Below are 18,029 nucleotides of genomic sequence, written 5' to 3'. Positions count from 1 at the left end.
TTTTGTGTTATTGTCCCTTCAGGATGTGATCTTATCGAGGTTTTGTGTTATTGTCACTTCAGGATGTGAGCTTATCGAGGTTTTGTGTTATTGTCACTTCAGGATGTGATCTTATCGAGGTTTTGTATTATTGTCCCTTCAGGATGTGATCTTATGGAGGTTTTGTGTTATTGTCCCTTCAGGATGTGATCTTATCGAGGTTTTGTGTTATTGTCACTTCAGGATGTGATCCTATGGAGGTTTTGTGTTATTGTCCCTTCACGGTGTGATCTTATGGAGGTTTTGTGTTATTGTCACTTCAGGATGTGATCTTATCGAGGTTTTGTGTTATTGTCACTTCAGGGTGTGATCTTATGGATGTTTTGTGTTATTGTCACTTCAGGATGTGATCTTATGGAGGTTTTGTGTTATTGTCACTTCAGGATGTGATCTTATCGAGGTTTTGTGTTATTGTCACTTCAGGATGTGATCTTATGGAGGTGTTGTGTTATTGTCCCTTCAGGATGTGATCTTATGGAGGTTTTGTGTTATTGTCCCTTCAGGATGTGATCTTATGGAGGTTTTGTGTTATTGTCCCTTCAGGAGGTGATCTTATCGAGGTGTTGTGTGTGTTATTGTCCCTTCAGGATGTGCTCTTATGGAGGTTTTGTGTTATTGTCCCTTCAGGGTGTGATCTTATGGAGGTTTTGTGTTATTGTCACTTCAGGATGTGATCTTATCGAGGTTTTGTGTTATTGTCACTTCAGGATGTGATCTTATGGAGGTTTTGTGTTATTGTCCCTTCAGGAGGTGATCTTATCGAGGTGTTGTGTTATTGTCCCTTCATGATGTGATCTTATGGAGGTTTTGTGTTATTGTCCCTTCAGGATGTGATCTTATGGAGGTTTTGTGTTATTGTCACTTCAGGATGTGATCTTATGGAGGTTTTGTGTTATTGTCACTTCAGGGTGTGATCTTATGGAGGTTTTGTGTTATTGTCACTTCAGGATGTGATCTTATGGAGGTTTTATGTTATTGTCACTTCAGGATGTGATCTTATGGAGGTTTTATGTTATTGTCACTTCAGGATGTGATCTTATGGAGGTTTTATGTTATTGTCACTTCAGGATGTGATCTTATGGAGGTTTTGTGTTATTGTCCCTTCAGGATGTGATCTTATGGAGGTTTTGTGTTATTGTCACTTCAGGATGTGATCTTATGGAGGTGTTGTGTTATTGTCCCTTCAGGATGTGATCTTATGGAGGTTTTGTGTTATTGTCCCTTCAGGATGTGATCTTATGGAGGTTTTGTGTTATTGTCACTTCAGGATGTGATCTTATGGAGGTGTTGTGTTATTGTCACTTCAGGATGTGATCTTATGGAGGTGTTGTGTTATTGTCACTTCAGGATGTGATCTTATGGAGGTTTTGTGTTATTGTCACTTCAGGATGTGATCTTATGGAGGTGTTGTGTTATTGTCCCTTCAGGATGTGATCTTATGGAGGTTTTGTGTTATTGTCCCTTCAGGATGTGATCTTATGGAGGTTTTGTGTTATTGTCACTTCAGGATGTGATCTTATGGAGGTTTTGTGTTATTGTCCCTTCAGGATGTGATCTTATGGAGGTTTTGTGTTATTGTCCCTTCAGGATGTGATCTTATGGAGGTTTTGTGTTATTGTCCTTTCAGGATGTGATCTTATCGAGGTGTTGTGTTATTGTCACTTCAGGATGTGATCTTATGGAGGTTTTGTATTATTGTCACTTCAGGATGTGATCTTATCGAGGTTTTGTGTTATTGTCCCTTCAGGATGTGATCTTATGGAGGTTTTGTGTTATTGTCACTTCAGGATGTGATCTTATCGAGGTTTTGTGTTATTGTCCCTTCAGGATGTGATCTTATGGAGGTTTTGTGTTATTGTCCCTTCAGGATGTGATCTTATCGAGGTGTTGTGTTATTGTCCCTTCAGGATGTGATCTTTTGGAGGTTTTGTGTTATTGTCACTTCAGGATGTGATCTTATGGAGGTTTTGTGTTATTGTCCCTTCAGGATGTGATCTTATCGAGGTTTTGTGTTATTGTCCCTTCAGGATGTGATCTTATGGAGGTTTTGTGTTATTGTCACTTCAGGATGTGATCTTATCGAGGTGTTGTGTTATTGTCCCTTCAGGATGTGATCTGTTGGAGGTTTTGTGTTATTGTCCCTTCAGGATGTGATCTTATCGAGGTGTTGTGTTATTGTCCCTTCAGGATGTGATCTTCTGGAGGTTTTGTGTTATTGTTACTTCAGGATGTGATCTTTTGGAGGTTTTGTGTTATTGTTACTTCAGGATGTGATCTTATCGAGGTTTTGTGTTATTGTTACTTCAGGATGTGATCTTATCGAGGTGTTGTGTTATTGTCCCTTCAGGATGTGATCTTATCGAGGTTTTATGTTATTGTCACTTCAGGATGTGATCTTATGGAGGTTTTGTGTTATTGTCCCTTGAGGATGTGATCTTATGGAGGTGTTGTGTTATTGTCCCTTCAGGATGTGACCTTATCGAGGTGTTGTGTTATTGTCCCTTCAGGATGTGATCTTATGGAGGTTTTGTGTTATTGTCACTTCAGGATGTGATCTTATGGAGGTTTTGTGTTATTGTCCCTTCAGGATGTGATCTTATGGAGGTGTTGTGTTATTGTCCCTTCAGGATGTGATCTTATCGAGGTGTTGTGTTATTGTCCCTTCAGGATGTGATCTGTTGGAGGTTTTGTGTTATTGTCCCTTCAGGATGTGATCTTATCGAGGTGTTGTGTTATTGTCCCTTCAGGATGTGATCTTCTGGAGGTTTTGTGTTATTGTTACTTCAGGATGTGATCTTTTGGAGGTTTTGTGTTATTGTTACTTCAGGATGTGATCTTATGGAGGTTTTGTATTATTGTCCCTTCAGGATGTGATCTTATCGAGGTGTTGTGTTATTGTCCCTTCAGGATGTGATCTTATCGAGGTTTTATGTTATTGTCACTTCAGGATGTGATCTTATGGAGGTTTTGTATTATTGTCCCTTCAGGATGTGATCTTATGGAGGTGTTGTGTTATTGTCCCTTCAGGATGTGATCTTATGGAGGTTTTGTATTATTGTCCCTTCAGGATGTGATCTTATGGAGGTGTTGTGTTATTGTCCCTTCAGGATGTGATCTTATCGAGGTGTTGTGTTATTGTCCCTTCAGGATGTGATCTTATCGAGGTTTTATGTTATTGTCACTTCAGGATGTGATCTTATGGAGGTTTTGTATTATTGTCCCTTCAGGATGTGATCTTATGGAGGTGTTGTATTATTGTCCCTTCAGGATGTGATCTTATGGAGGTGTTGTGTTATTGTCCCTTCAGGATGTGATCTTTTGGAGGTTTTGTGTTATTGTTACTTCAGGATGTGATCTTATCGAGGTGTTGTGTTATTGTCCCTTCAGGATGTGATCTTATCGAGGTTTTATGTTATTGTCACTTCAGGATGTGATCTTATGGAGGTGTTGTATTATTGTCCCTTCAGGATGTGATCTTATGGAGGTTTTGTGTTATTGTCCCTTCAGGATGTGATCTTTTGGAGGTTTTGTGTTATTGTTACTTCAGGATGTGATCTTATCGAGGTGTTGTGTTATTGTCCCTTCAGGATGTGATCTTATCGAGGTTTTATGTTATTGTCACTTCAGGATGTGATCTTATGGAGGTTTTGTATTATTGTCCCTTCAGGATGTGATCTTATGGAGGTTTTGTGTTATTGTCCCTTCAGGATGTGATCTTATGGAGGTTTTGTGTTATTGTCACTTCAGGATGTGATCTTATGGAGGTTTTGTATTATTGTCCCTTCAGGATGTGATCTTATGGAGGTTTTGTGTTATTGTCCCTTCAGGATGTGATCTTATCGAGGTTTTGTGTTCTTGTCACTTCAGGATGTGATCTTATCGAGGTGTTATGTTATTGTTACTTCAGGATGTGATCTTATGGAGGTTTTGTATTATTGTTACTTCAGGATGTGATCTTATGGAGGTTTTGTGTTATTGTCACTTCAGGATGTGATCTTATGGAGGTTTTGTGTTATTGTCACTTCAGGATGTGATCTTATGGAGGTTTTGTATTATTGTCACTTCAGGATGTGATCTTATGGAGGTTTTGTGTTATTGTCACTTCAGGATGTGATCTTATGGAGGTGTTGTGTTATTGTTACTTCAGGATGTGATCTTATGGAGGTTTTGTATTATTGTCCCTTCAGGATGTGATCCTATGGAGGTTTTGTGTTATTGTCCCTTCACGGTGTGATCTTATGGAGGTTTTGTGTTATTGTCACTTCAGGATGTGATCTTATCGAGGTTTTGTGTTATTGTCACTTCAGGATGTGATCCTATGGAGGTTTTGTGTTATTGTCCCTTTACGGTGTGATCTTATGGAGGTTTTGTGTTATTGTCACTTCAGGATGTGATCTTATGGATGTTTTGTGTTATTGTCACTTCAGGATGTGATCTTATGGAGGTTTTGTGTTATTGTCACTTCAGGATGTGATCTTATCGAGGTTTTGTGTTATTGTCACTTCAGGATGTGATCTTATGGAGGTGTTGTGTTATTGTCCCTTCAGGATGTGATCTTATGGAGGTTTTGTGTTATTGTCCCTTCAGGATGTGATCTTATGGAGGTTTTGTGTTATTGTCCCTTCAGGAGGTGATCTTATCGAGGTGTTGTGTGTGTTATTGTCCCTTCTGGATGTGCTCTTATGGAGGTTTTGTGTTATTGTCCCTTCAGGGTGTGATCTTATGGAGGTTTTGTGTTATTGTCACTTCAGGATGTGATCTTATCGAGGTTTTGTGTTATTGTCACTTCAGGATGTGATCTTATGGAGGTGTTGTGTTATTGTCCCTTCAGGATGTGATCTTATGGAGGTTTTGTGTTATTGTCCCTTCAGGAGGTGATCTTATCGAGGTGTTGTGTTATTGTCCCTTCAGGATGTGATCTTATGGAGGTTTTGTGTTATTGTCCCTTCAGGATGTGATCTTATGGAGGTTTTGTGTTATTGTCACTTCAGGATGTGATCTTATGGAGGTTTTGTGTTATTGTCACTTCAGGGTGTGATCTTATGGAGGTTTTGTGTTATTGTCACTTCAGGATGTGATCTTATGGAGGTTTTATGTTATTGTCACTTCAGGATGTGATCTTATGGAGGTTTTATGTTATTGTCACTTCAGGATGTGATCTTATGGAGGTTTTGTGTTATTGTCCCTTCAGGATGTGATCTTATGGAGGTTTTGTGTTATTGTCACTTCAGGATGTGATCTTATGGAGCTGTTGTGTTATTGTCCCTTCAGGATGTGATCTTTTGGAGGTTTTGTGTTATTGTCCCTTCAGGATGTGATCTTATGGAGGTTTTGTGTTATTGTCCCTTCAGGATGTGATCTTATGGAGGTTTTGTGTTATTGTCCTTTCAGGATGTGATCTTATGGAGGTTTTGTGTTATTGTCACTTCAGGATGTGAACTTATCGAGGTTTTGTGTTATTGTCACTTCAGGGTGTGATCTTATGGAGGTTTTGTGTTATTGTCACTTCAGGATGTGATCTTATGGAGGTTTTATGTTATTGTCACTTCAGGATGTGATCTTATGGAGGTTTTGTGTTATTGTCCTTTCAGGATGTGATCTTATGGAGGTTTTGTGTTATTGTCACTTCAGGATGTGAACTTATCGAGGTTTTGTGTTATTGTCACTTCAGGGTGTGATCTTATGGAGGTTTTGTGTTATTGTCCCTTCAGGATGTGATCTTATGGAGGTTTTATGTTATTGTCACTTCAGGATGTGATCTTATGGAGGTTTTGTGTTATTATCCCTTCAGGAGGTGATCTTATCGAGGTGTTGTGTGTGTTATTGTCCCTTCAGGATGTGCTCTTATGGAGGTTTTGTGTTATTGTCCCTTCAGGGTGTGATCTTATGGAGGTTTTGTGTTATTGTCACTTCAGGATGTGATCTTATCGAGGTTTTGTGTTATTGTCACTTCAGGATGTGATCTTATGGAGGTGTTGTGTTATTGTCCCTTCAGGATGTGATCTTATGGAGGTTTTGTGTTATTGTCCCTTCAGGAGGTGATCTTATCGAGGTGTTGTGTTATTGTCCCTTCAGGATGTGATCTTATGGAGGTTTTGTGTTATTGTCCCTTCAGGATGTGATCTTATGGAGGTTTTGTGTTATTGTCACTTCAGGATGTGATCTTATGGAGGTTTTGTGTTATTGTCACTTCAGGGTGTGATCTTATGGAGGTTTTGTGTTATTGTCACTTCAGGATGTGATCTTATGGAGGTTTTATGTTATTGTCACTTCAGGATGTGATCTTATGGAGGTTTTATGTTATTGTCACTTCAGGATGTGATCTTATGGAGGTTTTGTGTTATTGTCCCTTCAGGATGTGATCTTATGGAGGTTTTGTGTTATTGTCACTTCAGGATGTGATCTTATGGAGGTGTTGTGTTATTGTCCCTTCAGGATGTGATCTTATGGAGGTTTTGTGTTATTGTCCCTTCAGGATGTGATCTTATGGAGGTTTTGTGTTATTGTCCCTTCAGGATGTGATCTTATGGAGGTTTTGTGTTATTGTCCCTTCAGGATGTGATCTTATCGAGGTGTTGTGTTATTGTTACTTCAGGATGTGATCTTTTGGAGGTTTTGTGTTATTGTTACTTCAGGATGTGATCTTATGGAGGTTTTGTATTATTGTCCCTTCAGGATGTGATCTTATGGAGGTTTTGTGTTATTGTCACTTCAGGATGTGATCTTATGGAGGTTTTGTATTATTGTTACTTCAGGATGTGATCTTATGGAGGTTTTGTATTATTGTTACTTCAGGATGTGAACTTATCGAGGTTTTATGTTATTGTCACTTCAGGATGTGAACTTATCGAGGTTTTATGTTATTGTCCCTTCAGGATGTGAACTTATCGAGGTTTTATGTTATTGTCACTTCAGGATGTGATCTTATCGAGGTTTTGTGTTATTGTCCCTTCAGGATGTGATCTTATGGAGGTTTTGTGTTATTGTCCCTTCAGGATGTGAGCTTATGGAGGTTTTGTGTTATTGTCCCTTCAGGATGTGAGCTTATGGAGGTGTTGTGTTATTGTCCCTTCAGGATGTGATCTTATGGAGGTTTTGTGTTATTGTCCCTTCAGGATGTGAGCTTATGGAGGTTTTGTGTTATTGTCCCTTCAGGATGTGATCTTATTGAGGTTTTGTGTTATTGTCCCTTCAGGATGTGATCTTATGGAGGTTTTGTGTTATTGTCCCTTCAGGATGTGAGCTTATGGAGGTTTTGTGTTATTGTCCCTTCAGGATGTGATCTCATGGAGGTTTTGTGTTATTGTCCCTTCAGGATGTGAGCTTATGGAGGTTTTGTGTTATTGTCACGAAGCATGAGAACCGACTCAGAATATCTCTGCAGCTCGGGTTCCAGTGTTTGTGGTTCTCATTTGAGTACATAGATCATGATGCTCTTCTAGACCCAAGTTTAGATTCCACGCAGCATATGGATTTGTCCATTGTCTATGCCCAATTATAATTCGATTAAAAGTACACCAATGTCTCTTGCTGTTCTTGTTAGCCCGTCCCGCATTTGTTAACGTCCACGTTAGCAGGACACGGAGTTTTGTAATCACTTCTGTGTGTATGTCTGTCTGTCTGTCTCTGTGTCTGTGTGTGTGTGTGTGTCTGTGTGTGTGTGTGTGTGTCTGTGTGTGTGTGTGTGTGTGTGTGTGTGTGTGTGTGTGTGTGTGTGTGTGTGTGTGTGTGTGTGTGTGTGTGTGTGTGTGTGTGTGTGTCTGTGGCTGTGTGTGTTGTGTGTGTGTGTCTCTGTGTGTATGTGTCTGTGTTTGTGTGTGTGTGTGTGTGTATGTGTGTGTGTGTGTGTGTGTGTGTGTCTGTTGTGTGTGTGTGTGTGTCTGTGTATGTATGTGTGTCTGTATGTGTGTGTGTGTGTGTGTGTGTCTGTGTGTGTCTGTTGTGTGTGTGTGTGTGTCTGTGTATGTATGTGTGTCTGTATGTGTGTGTGTGTGTGTGTGTGTCTGTGTGTGTCTGTCTGTGTGTGTGTTTGTGTGTGTGTGTGTCTCTGTGTGTGTGTGTGTGTGTGTGTGTGTGTGTGTGTGTGTTTGTGTGTGTGTCTGTGTGTGTCTGTGTCTTTGTCTGTGTATGTATGTATATGTGTGTGTGTCTGTGTATGTATGTGTGTGTGTGTGTGTGTGTGTGTTTGTGAGTGGGTGTGGGTGTGTGTGGGTGTGTGTGGGTGTGGCTGTCTGGGCCGTAACTTTTTATTTATTATGATAATATTAATATTTATTATTATTTATTTTGCCGTAGAAGCTTTATGATAATATGGAGAAGGCAAATTAATAATTTTGTCAAAAGGTTAAAGGTCAAGACTGCATAAAATCGTCAATTTTCATTTTGTATTTTTTGTTTAAATTGTTGTTGTTTTTTGAGCATGCAGAAGAAGAAGACGTCTGAAATAAAAATGGACGCGCACGGGCTTTACATTTTCAGATGCTTTGTAGTTGTAGTTGCTGTGACTGGTAAGTGAAGACCATCACCTGTATCTTGCTGGTAAAAGTGTAAGCTGTCGGCCAAGACCTTGCTTTGAATGTCTAACTGTATACATACATCATGGGGGCGGCATCCTGATCTCAACTTCCCAGCAGGCAAATTGCAGCTTCGTGCAATGTCGACGAGCAAAGAATTCCCTTTGACTTCTCTGGAAGCCTGTGCTGGGAAATGAAGTCAGAATTAATTTGAGGAAGAAATCGAGGCCCGGAGTTCTGGTGTTGAGGAAATGCAGGTGTCTCACAACGTGAGAAACTCAAGTCAAGAGAATGTCTGGGATGAAAAGTTCTCGTCTGCACTTCATCACAGGCTGACATATACATGAGAAAGCCAAGCTGGAATGAATAGTACACGAAACGAGATATCGCTTGACCTCCATAATCCTAGTGAAGGTAAGAAGAAGCGAGATGCACCTGCACGATCTGCACCCTCACCTCCCAGTCCCTGTTCCAATCTCCAGGGGACGAATTGAGCGTTGAGATGCCGAAACCGACATCCATGTTCAAGACGCCTCGAAGCAAATCAACCTGACATCAACATTCTCTTATTTACATTTTGGCTTCGAGTCAGAGGAGAATTTAAAACATATTATCAGGGAAATTCGTCCGCACACTCCACGGGTCTCGGTCCTAAAAGCTCCTCGGATGTTAATCGACTTGGGAATTTCATGGATGGGATGCGAAATTTCCCACATTCCCATCCGATCTCTTGCAACGCTCGGCCCTGGTTGTTTCATGTTTTTTCAGTCCGATTTCATTGAACTTAATGATTACTGGATGCAAACATTGGAGCAGAGATCTACATTCGACTTGCATGTGGTTCAATTATTTATTTATTTTTAATGGGAATTTTTAGTTGCAAAAAACTTTAAAAAATAATTCGCTGAATTTGGATCTGGCTGCTCCCACCCATGCGCTCGACGTTGTCCAAAAAGAGTACGTGTATGACAAGTGGGCTGAGAGGATGGTGTTGTGGTACACACATTCGAATCCTGACCCAGCTATAAACTGTCATCCTGGTGTTTCACAGCTCTGGTGATTCATCGATGTGTTTACATCCTTCGGACAGACGTTAAACTCGGCGTCCCGTCTGCCAGCATTAGTTTGTGGACGTTAAAATGCCACGGTGTCTTTCGCGAAGAGCAGGCGAGCCATCGCCAGCACCCTGAACAAATGATAAATAATTCCTGTCAAAACCTGCAGAGGGCACTGCATCAGTGGCACGGCTGTGCCCTCAGCCAATGATGCTACGCCACAGCCTATGGCCGTGCCCTCAGCCAATGATGCTACGCCACAGCCTATGGTCGTGCCCTCAGCCAATGATGCTACGCCACAGCCTATGGCCGTGCCCTCAGCCAATGATGCTACGCCACAGCCTATGGCCGTGCCCTCAGCCAATGATGCGACGCCACAACCTATGGTCGTGCCCTCAGCCAATGATGCTACGCCACAGCCTATGGCCGTGCCCTCAGCCAATGATGCTACACCACAGCCCATGGCCATGCCCTCAGCCAATGATGCTATGCCGCAGCCTATGGCCATGCCCTCAGCCAATGATGCTACGCCACAGTCTATGGCCATGCCCTCAGCCAATGATGCTATGCCACAGCCAATGGCCATGCCCTCAGCCAATGATGCTACGCCACAGCCTATGGCCATGCCCTCATCCAATGATGCTATGGCCATGCCCTCAGCCAATGATGCTACGCCACAGCCTATGGCCATGCCCTCAGCCAATGATGCTACGCCACAGCCTATGGCCATGCCCTCATCCAATGATGCTACGCCACAGCCTATGGCCATGCCCTCAGCCAATGATGCTATGCCACAGCCTATGGCCATGCCCTCATCCAATGATGCTACGCCACAGCCTATGGCCATGCCCTCAGCCAATGATGCTACGCCACAGCCTATGGCCATGCCCTCAGCCAATGATGCTACGCCACAGCCTATGGCCATGCCCTCAGCCAATGATGCTATGCCACAGCCTATGGCCATGCCCTCAGCCAATGATGCTACGCCACAGCCTATGGCCATGCCCTCATCCAATGATGCTACGCCACAGCCTATGGCCATGCCCTCAGCCAATGATGCTATGCCACAGCCTATGGCCATGCCCTCATCCAATGATGCTACACCACAGCCTATGGCCATGCCCTCAGCCAATGATGCTACGCCACAGCCTATGGCCATGCCCTCAGCCAATGATTCTATGCCACAGCCTATGGCCATGCCCTCAGCCAATGATGCTACACCACAGCCTATGGCCATGCCCTCAGCCAATGACGCTACACCGCAGCCTATGGCCATGCCCTCAGCCAATGATGCTACGCCACAGCCTATGGTCGTGCCCTCAGCCAATGATGCTACACCACAGCCTATGGCCATGCTCTCAGCCAATGATGCTATGCCACAGCCTATGGCCATGCCCTCAGCCAATGATGCTACGCCACAGCCTATGGTCGTGCCCTCAGCCAATGATGCTATGCCACAGCCTATGGCCATGCCCTCAGCCAATGATGCTACACCACAGCCTATGGCCATGCCCTCAGCCAATGATGCTACGCCACAGCCTATGGTCGTGCCCTCAGCCAATGATGCTATGCCACAGCCTATGGCCATGCCCTCAGCCAATGATGCTACGCCACAGCCTATGGCCATGCCCTCAGCCAATGATGCTACGCCACAGCCTATGGCCATGCCCTCAGCCAATTATGCTACGCCACAGCCTATGGCCATGCCCTCAGCCAATGATGCTCGAAGAACCAGACGGTACTATGTGCAAAGATAAATGCAGTCAGAGATTGGGCTTTCTCCAAATAGGGTGACCAGCCCTGGAACTTGTCTTGCCCCTAAAATATGAAACCCAGCACTAGAACTTACCTTTCTCCATAACCGGATCCAAGCTATGTACTCGTTTCTCAACATTGCCATCTCTACTTAGATCTCGATTGAAGACTTTTCTTTTTCCTTCGGTGGTATTATTTATTTCGTAGTCGTAGTAGTCGTGGTAGTTGTCATCTCATTTTTGTAAGGTCACACAGCATGATAACCCACTGAAGGTTTGAATGTTTCATGAAGGTTGTTACAATAGTAGTTTTTCTTTTTTTCTTGATAAGCAGCAGTTTAACCATTTTGTTGATGTCCTCCCGAAGGCGGTGTTGATGTGGCACAGGCATGACGGGCCAAATGACCTCGTCCTGCACCTCGTTTCCTTGGTTTCCTTGTGGAGCAGTTTCTTGGTAAGGGTCATACTGGGTGGTTTGCCATTGTTGTCCCAGCGTTAAAGTCTCGTGTGACTCGGCCGAAGTTTGAACCACCGACCTCCCAGACTCACAGCGGACTCCAGAGATGACACTACTGAGTGAGCTCATTTAACCATATAGTGGAGTGAAATAATTCAAATTACCACGTTATCCACTTCTTCACTCTTTTTGACATTTCTCCCTATATTCTGAATGAACAGAGAGACCATGATGGCCAGGGATTCATAACATTGCAGACTAGGAGGTAGGAATTGAAAGATTATTCAGAATATAGCAGCAGGCTATGAGCTCCTCTTTTCACTTTTAATAAAACTACTGGGAGTATACCTTCAGATTTTATTCTTTTTATACAGATAGACATACATTTCATGTTCTTCAGGGGTTCCTAATGATGCAAATACGTGTTTTTTGCTGACTCGCACGCTCCGCTCGTGGCACTTGCCATCCGGTCTTTGGGGTGATGCCACCACATGAGCCACCCGAAACCGGATGCCAGTTACCATCTCATTTGGAGGATTTCAACCAGCGCAATTTTTTAATTTATTATTGTGCAGGTTGAATTTTGTTTTTTTTCACACAGAAGGAAAAGATGAAATGTGCACAAGGTGTACCGGGATTAGATGGACCGTTGAGTCCGTAACCTTATGGAGCGGACCAGTGATTGTGTGAGGCTGGAGTCTGACGTCAAGTGGGGGGCAGTGTTATGGCAACCTAATTGTGTCAGCAATGTTGACTGACCTGCTGTATGAGGTGAAATTGAATGGTGGAACATTATTAACCACCTTTTACATCTCATTGTGTTCTCACACAGCACACAATCTGTTGTCGGTCAAACTCCGACCCGCGGCCCACACACATTCTGAGCTGCGCTATTTGTCTTCCTCTGTGCCGTGAACCATCCCACCACCCCCTCCACCTTCACCTAACTACTTGGTCGCCTCCTCCGTCTGCTCTACCAACATCAAGTTGATCCAATTTTGGAAGAGAAAAACAATTCAAGGCATCAGGAAACTTTGCATACTGCGGCTTTTTTTGCAGTTAATAGTAGGTAGATGCCGCAGGAGAAATTTTTTGCTTGTTTAATTGTTACACAATCTCGTGAAACATGAACAACATTACAAAAATAAGTTGCATGACCCTTTTCTTTTACTCTGAATTATTTTGTGGGCATTTCCTGTTACTGCTCATCTTTCAATTTGCGGATCAACATCCTCTGACGTTAGATGATTGCAATGGCAGTTGGATCGTTTTTTTTCACCGCGATGGCAAAGGTGCTTGAGAAGGTCTACCAACACCTTGTTTGGCCCAGTCAAAAGTGGCTTCATCTCCAGGTCACCCAGGCAGCCCCCGACACACCTCGACCCCTCTCACATCACGCGAAGGGATCTTCAAAAAGGCAGTAGGCCTTCTGCTATTTCGTCCTAAAAAAACACTCCTCATGGTCTGTTGAACAAAAACGACAAGCAGTAAAAACGGTTTATTGTTTCTTCCCCACCTCTACCATCCCCCAGAAACCCATCTGCACCGACTTCCCAAAAGCCAAAAAAAAAAAGAACAGTAATAACATTCCCCAACCGATCCTGCCTCTCACGTTACCCCCATGATTTTCCCCTTCTTTTTTTCCCATCTCCTCCATACTCCGTTCCTCGGCTATTGGTCGTGAGACTTTCAGTTGCTCATTTCCTCTTCTGGTGTTCGGGAGGGAGAGGAGAAGCCAGGGTAGTAGAAGAGCTTGGGAGAATGGGGGAGTGCAGGGGCATCAGGGCAAAGGAAGGTCAATCCCATCCCATGGGGCAAACCATACCGAGTGCAGTGTCCTCGCAAACAACTCCTTGTGTGTTTGTGCTAGGGGGTCGGGTGGGGGGTCTTTGCTGTAGATTTGCATTGCAAAGTTTTTCCACAAAGTTTTCACCCAATTTGCTTCGAAACTTTCCGGCTAATTTCTGTCCTTCTCCGCAATGTTGCGGAGCATCGCCGGACCGTTCGGGCTGCCTCGAGTCACCTTTAAGATAATGATGTTGAGCGGAGCCAAATGCATGTTATGCATGAAGGAATGAGGCCGAGGTAAATGAAAAACATGTATATTTAAAAACAAAACGAAGGCAATGGAGGAGATGCAGGGCATAGGAGATAACTAGATTAGGAGTGGGGCAATTAAAAAAAGGGAGTTGGAAGGACAGGTGAAATCAAAAAGAATGATTTGTACGGTGAAGCGAAAGCACTGTAGGGGTTAATATTGTTACAGATACGACTTTGATGGTATGGTGGGCCGAGCGGGATGGCCGCCGTATCCGTACAAGTTACCCGATTGTGCCCGAATGTTGACTAATCGCGCTACGCTGGCTCAATAGGAAAGAGAAGACACCCGGCTGGGTTATAATGACACAATACGACACCAGGGTTTCGATTTTCAAGTATATTCGTACGGAAAAAGGTTAGATTACAGGGGCTAGAGGTATATTACAGGAAGACAGGCACTTAGACACACTCTTATATTATCCCCGGACAGACGACAGACACACGGGACAAAATGCTGACTCACACGGGGGTTGATGAAAAGGGGAGGCAGGTCGCGATGGCTCAGGTGCACCTGGCTCAGGGACAGAATCACGTACGGTGGTGTCCAGAGATGCGTGAAGGTATCACAGCGCTTGTGGGTCGCGACTTTGGTCTCAAGCTGGGGAGGTCGCTCAGCGCTCGGGAGGGTGGCGTCTTTTCCTTCCAAGCTCGGGGCGCATCTCTCACGTCACGTCCGGCGCGGGGCCGCGTATATCTCCGGCGGGGAGTGACACGCCCTCGGCTCGTTAGCGCCGCCCCAGATGGCATCGGCCCATGGCTTCTCATTGGGTGCGGGGGTTACCGGCTCCGCCCTTGACGAGGGGCCGACAGGGAGCCCCTTCGTGGTAACCCCGTGGAGCGCGTGGTCAATGGTGGCTAACCGAGCCGGAAGGAGGACGCCCACTCCCCATGCCGTCACCGCGCCGCCCCCCTCTTTTGTTGTTGTTGTTGTAGTTGGCGCTTCTTCATGGGGAAGAGATGCGGAGAGGTATGGGGAGGTCCTAAACTTCCTAACAGGTGCCATATAATCACATTCTGGTGCAACGAAGAGTCATAATTAATGGAAACAAGTCCTTAACTGACATAGATTAAGAATAACTAGCAAGATGTCCTATAATTGTCTACGTGTGGTGCGGGGGACCTGGGCACGACATTTAATGGGGGGATGAAGGGGAAGATCGGCTCTAATGGGTGTTGTTTACAGACAATGGGACTAGGGAATGGGGTAAGGGAGAGTTGGGGAGTATCGGAGAAAATAGGGGAATATTTACAAGCGGATATGGAGGCCAAATTCCATATTCGCAACATTGCACCCTTCTCTACCCTCGGGGCGTCCCGACCCGATAAATTTTTACCTACTTTAGTGTGGCACGCAATGTAGTTCCCTCTACTATTAACTCTACCCTGAGTGCGACAGTTTTACAGATATTCACAAATGAGTAAATATGTCCCCCTGCGACGTTGCACCCTTCTCCTCACAGAAACACACCCACAGGATAACCGAATCCGGAAAGAATTCTCAAACTAAACATACAGCCGGTAGGGAGCATTATTTACAAGACTACGCTGCTATTTACACTACGATCCAGGACCTGTTTTTGGAGGAACACATGCAGATGTTATGCATAGAGAGAGAGCGCTTGCCAACATCGATACACCAACCCACGAGTGCTCTGTGGCCGACGGCCTTTAATAACGTGCAGAGCACCCTTCCCGAGCATCAACAGCACCACCCCACCACCAATCGGTGCAGTCACCATTGTTCATTGGAATAAAAATAAATTCGACAACCCCTAACCCTGCAGGTGTCTCTTGCTCTTCTTGTGGTGCACTTGGTGTTAATTAACAGTGGTTCACCTTTATGGCATAGGTGCCACGTTGACCCATAGGTCCTTCCACGGGTGGTGCTTGGCCGCAAAAGAGCTGCGGTCCATTGTGGGTGGCCACAAACATTGCGGTCCATATGGTGTATCGATCCAGGCAGCCAACAGCGAAAGTGCAGGCCCACAACTGCGTAGCCAGCACCTCTCTCTCCTCTCTCTCTACCCCAAAGCCAGATCCTCGGAGGTGGGAGACAAAAGAAGAAACAAGTGAGTAAGGTGGTAAGGGCGCAAAAGTGCACGCAATATAAGGTAATGCACACTGGGGGCACATGGGAACCAGGTGAGACAGGTACGTTCCTATCGTACGCCCCCCCCCCCCACCAGGTAACCTACATGGCCCCTCCCTTACCCCTTACTGTATCCACAAAACACAACACTACCCATAAACATCTACTTTACAAATCGACAAACATCCCTACTGTCTTCCCCGTTCCTCCCATAAACCAAATTCGTCTTCTCTCCCTCCTAACCAATCAAATTTGCCATTTTCAACTCTCATCAAAATTTGCCATCTCCAACTGCACATCAAAATTTGCCATCACCAATTCATCATCAGTCCCTCCTAGGGAGGGAGAGATGGAATCACCCCAATGTCTCATCCACGTCGTGATGCGTCTCACAAATCCACAGCAATTTCATTTCCTGCACAAAACAAAGAAAACACAGGTGTGGAGTCATCATCATCACCACAGGCAAGTGGCTGCGTATGGTGCGACAGGTTCATCAATCCTAACTATCTCCTAAATGACTTTAACAACTTTACACTACCCGGGGTCTCTCTCCGGCCAAACCATTGGCCCTCTTACACTATGGGTTCTAAAAACCAATTCCCATTGGCCAAACTGTGGTGCTCTTCAATTTGGGGTCTCACTCCCCCGATTCATCTCCCGGTGCCCTCGCACAATTTCTGGGCTGCGGCGTGTACCTCTCCCAGTGGGTCTACCCACCTGCACACCTCCACCACTGCAGTTGCCTCCGAGCTTACCTGCTCCTTGCCCTAACCTAACTACCTGGGGAAGGCCCTCTGGCACTCTCCCCACTCGGTGCCCTCTCTGGCACTGGGCTACCCGGGTCCATCCTCCGGATCCTCGGGCACCCACTCACAACTACCGGCTCCCAGAGCCCACCTGCGGCCTCACCTGGCCGACATCCTCACAGTGGTGGAGTGCCCAACCAACTACACACACTAACAGGCTACACGCCCAGCCATTTCCACAACACTAATGCACCCATTCACAACACCATTCTGCAACCGCACCACAAATGCCAATATCCAACCACAATTTACCTGCACCCTCTACCTAACACTTACACTACCCGCCCCGGGTGCTCGTGAAAGGGGTCCACTCTTCCCCCATCCACACCTTCGCACCATGCACACCACTCCGTACCACTCACTCCAACTCTCTCCACACACCTGTACCTGCACACCTGTGCTCTCACACCTGGTGCCACCTGCACCCTTCTCTCCCCAAGCGCATTCGCGCTGATCCACAACACTCATTACTCACACACTGTTCCTCACACCTGTCCAGTTGCACACCTGTGCAATCACACCTGTTCAATTCTCACAAACACGGCATCATCTCAGCTAACTACTCCCTTCTGAAACTTGCGCTTCCCAGTCGTCCCTTTAACTATTGCGCTCCCTCGTCATTATAATCCACACTAATCTACCTGCGTCCCCACTACAGGTATCAGTCACTAACTAACCTTAACGTTACCTAAGGTCATCTTCTCTAGATCCCTACACACAATATCCTAACCCACCCGGGCTAGTTTTCACTGCCATACACCCCATAAGCTATTGCTCCTTTGCCCCCACACACATGGGAAAGGTGGCAGGGATGCCATCCCCCCACATCGGGGGTCTCTCACTACCAATTTTGCACATCAAATTTCAACAAATTAAAAATTTGCCAATCACTGCCCATCATCTGCCAATCACTACTGCCAATCCCTTGCCAATCATCAAATTTTGTTTTTCTCTAATTTTGGGTCCAAAACACTAACCTCATCACCCAGTCTACTCACTACTGCCTCTCGGTGCGCCAATTCCTGTCCAAAGCCTGGCTTCGTAAAGCCAAGCAATGGATGCTGGTTGTTTTGTGCCAGCGGCTGGATGCGTCCGGCAGTCGGGGCAGGGACGGGGGCTTACCCGTGCCGAGATCCCACACACCACCTCGGCGTGGAGCCATCCAATGCCCCGATCTAGACCTGCCGGCACGTCTCACCAAAAAGTGGTCGCC

This window comes from Myxine glutinosa, chromosome 5, assembly GCF_964187855.1.
Source record: "Myxine glutinosa chromosome 5, kmMyxGlut1.1, whole genome shotgun sequence".
NCBI classification, from domain to species: Eukaryota; Metazoa; Chordata; class Myxini; order Myxiniformes; family Myxinidae; genus Myxine; species Myxine glutinosa.
This window is presented reverse-complemented; position numbering follows the sequence as displayed.